Source organism: Myotis brandtii, unplaced genomic scaffold (genome assembly GCF_000412655.1).
Source record: "Myotis brandtii unplaced genomic scaffold, ASM41265v1 scaffold963, whole genome shotgun sequence".
NCBI classification, from domain to species: Eukaryota; Metazoa; Chordata; class Mammalia; order Chiroptera; family Vespertilionidae; genus Myotis; species Myotis brandtii.
Window position 1 is genome coordinate 485,610 of NW_005371986.1, and position 3,538 is coordinate 489,147.

The following is a 3,538-nucleotide window of genomic DNA, read 5'->3' on the forward strand; positions in this document are numbered from 1 at the left end:
CCCCCCTCCCCGGGCCCCCGCTCCGGAAACCTCAAGGGCGCGAAACATTGGAGCCAGTTCACTCTATTCAAGCGAAATGGCGAAATGTCCTTCTTCCGAGGGACAACCTCGCTTGTACAAAGTCATCAGGATTCCCACTGCCCGATGCGGGTGTTCAGTGTTATGGGCAAAGTACTGCCTTCTCTTCTAATGAGAGGAAAAGGCTCCTTCCTCTTTGCCGGAGCCGGAGGATCTGCACCCCCCTCCCGCCCCCGCACAGCACGAGGCGACCCTCTTAGGGCACACTCTCCCTCCTCCCCTCCACCTGTGGGCTTCTCGAGATCAAACGCTCATTTTGTCCGCCTGCCCGCATGCCAGCCTGTCCCCCTCCCCCCAGCACACACATATAAAACAATGAGGTCTATTTAACAGGGATGCTGGAGATTTCTGTCTAGCGGGCAGATAGGAAAGTGATCGACTCCATTTTAAATAAATTCCTCCTAGACCAGAAAATGTCCTCAGGCCTCTATGGGAAGAGCTGCACAGTGATTCAGCGAGCAAGTCCACACACTGTGCTTGTCCGGCTCCTCTCTGTCCCCCTACACCTCTCCTTCCTATTAGAAAAACCTTACGGTTTTCTTAGCCATAAGGTGGAGGGCTAAGAGTGGTCCCTGCTTCATAGGACTGTGAGTTTTAAATGAATTAATGTACATATAAGCACTCAGAACAGTACCACACATTCTAAGCTAATACCTCTTAGCCTCCTCCCCCCGCTCCTCCTCCTCCTCCTCCTCCTTCCTGTCTCTCTCTCTCCACATCAGCAATGGGGCAGACTTTTATTTAAAAGGCTAGTGTTCAAATACTATTGCTCAAATAGCTCGGTAGATAGAAATGCAGTAATATCTCAGGGTTGTATACATAAGCACAGGAGCTGAAGGCCAGCTCACACAGGGATATTTAATCCTCTGCTGCTGGAGTAACCTCATGGATGTGTCTGGACCATACTCCCAACACACACACACACACACACACACACACACACACACACACTGCTCTTTGCCTGGCAACAGAACATGAAACATACGCTTGTTACTGAACTTGAGCAATATCACTACAGAGCACATTTGGATGGGCTTCTTCACTATCTACCTGGCCCAGTTTAAAAGATGTTTGTAGCTCTAGTTTGTACACATTTCATAGGTATTTTGAACAATAAACCATCTATTGTCCCATTATTTTTAAAATGGCAGTTCTTGGAGTGCAAACAAGGCATTAAGATATTCTCAGATGAAGCTACATTAAGGAGTACTCCTGAAAGTTAAGCAAACCTAGTTCTTTTTTACTGAAACAGTAGCATCAAGTAGAATGTCTATTGTGAAGAATAGTTTCATTTGCTTCCCCATGAAGCCAACTTTTTCTGAATTGATATAATTTTAAAACTAAGATGATAAAAAATAAAACATACACCTTAAGATACTATAATACTTGAAATAATGTCAAGTTAAACTCCTCCCCCCACATACACATAATTATGGAATGGAATAGTTCTGATCCACCCCCCCAAAAAAGGACACTGTAACAGGGTCTAAGGGAAAAATAAACCAGAACTCTGAGTATTCATAGCACTACACAGACTTGTTAGCACAGAATACCACACAAGAATGTGTCACACAGAAATATCGTGAGAGTAACTAGCTGGGGACTAACACTTTCAGCAACTGAGCTCCTAGGTAAAAAATATGTTAAAAGCTTGTAATATCAACAAGGCCCCCTTACCTCAAAAAGGAGTAAAGACTGCATGCATGGGTCTATTACAGACACGATATTCGGCAGATAAAAATAATACCCTCCACAATCCCTCAATTGGGGCGAAACCTGTTTTTCACAGCTAAACCTGCGAAAGATTAAGAGAGTGAAACAAACTCACCTGTAACTATGGCATCTCCTACATTTGAATGACAAGTATGTCCAACCTGATATGTTTAAACATTGAGAATGGAAACAAAAGGCAAAATTATGATCCTTAAAACGTGAAGAAAAAACCCCAACACATGATTTAAAGGCAAGTAGGTGTGATTCTGATTATTATTATATTATATACGACATAATCCACAGAAAGAAAGGCATCTTCATTTTGTTCGGTACTAAGGCTTGATGTTGTTCTAGGTAAAAGTGATAATTCAATGAAGGTGTCACACATGCAACTGAAAGAGCTGGGTTGTCTAGGCCCTTCTGGTTTCAAATGAATTTATTTAACAACCATCTTCCTCGACTAGCTTTTCTCCTGTGTCAAACAAACCTATATACAGGACCAGTTTAAATCCCTTCTCCCTTTCAAACACTGGATATGAGCATCCAGGAACTTCTACTACAATGCAAAGTGCCTTAAGAAAGAGAAGGGTTCTGTAGTCACTGACATAACTAATCTGAGGAGGCTGAGATGCAATTAATGCTGATGGGAGCCAGGCAGTGGTGGTTTGTTCCTCCTCAAGTTTCTCCGACAACTGCATGGTCAGTTCATGGAGGGGTTTGCAGAAAATCAAACACGTGGTGGCAGGGGATGGCACTGTCAGAGTGCACAAAGCCCCCATCTGTATCCAGGAGTGAACATTGCCCAACTTTGGCAGGGAAACCTTGAGGAGTTGGTTAACCTTGGCATTTTTTTAATTTTTATATTTTGCCTCAAAGAGTTGGGCTTCTCACCTGTAAGTAACAACCCCAATATAATGATTTTGTCCTGTGGCTGCCTTGTGTTGATAAGTTGTAGGATTCCACCTGCTACTTCTGCTATATTTTCATGGTTCCTACCCAGACAACAAAGACCAGGTTTAATATTCTCCAGTTCTCCATCTTTAGCTTCCACAAAACATGTATCTCCTTCAATTCCAAAATTCAGTGCCTGGAGTGGGGGGGGGGGTGTAGGGAAAGTTCTCGCCCTATGTTATATCACTGCATTAACTGCAGCATGGAGTCCCCCACAAACAGCACATCAGGCTCTTTGTCTTCACAGTCCAGGACAAATCTGTTGTGCTGAGTCATCCATCTGTCATCTCCTGCCTGTTTGGGTTTGAGTCTCCTTGGCTCATCCCACACTCAGGCAGAGGGTCCGTGCAGGCACAATCTGGGGGTGGTGCATCTGTCAAGCTCCTCCAGTTCAGGGATCCCCACTCCCGGGCTGAGTGCCATACCCTTTAACTCTTAACATCCATTTTGAGGATTCTCTTGCAATCTCGTGAAGCACAGAGAAGAAAGTGCTTTGAATAGAATGATCAATATTATATGAAAGGGAAGGTCAAGAAAACCTTAATCACTGAAAAGATGGTGGACATCTTCCACCTCCACCTCCACCCTCATGTTTAATGAAAAAATTAAACAGAAGTAAGAGTATCACAAGCAAAAGAAAATCCAACAAAGTCTAATTTTTCCTGTGGTTATAACTTTTACGCTTTAAAAATATGTATTTTTTAATGGATTGCGCAGGCTTTGCTGATGCCTGAAGCAATGCTTAATCTGCCTACTAGATAACCCAGCTTTCAATCTCCTGTTGACTTCTCTTTTT

General features: G+C 43.4%; 1 pseudogene; it reads right to left on the reverse strand.

Moving 5' to 3' along the window:
- Positions 1-2,420: 2,420 nt before the first annotated feature.
- On the reverse strand, positions 2,421-3,072 carry LOC102260615 (annotated as a pseudogene).
- Between the last annotated feature and the right edge of the window lie 466 nt (positions 3,073-3,538).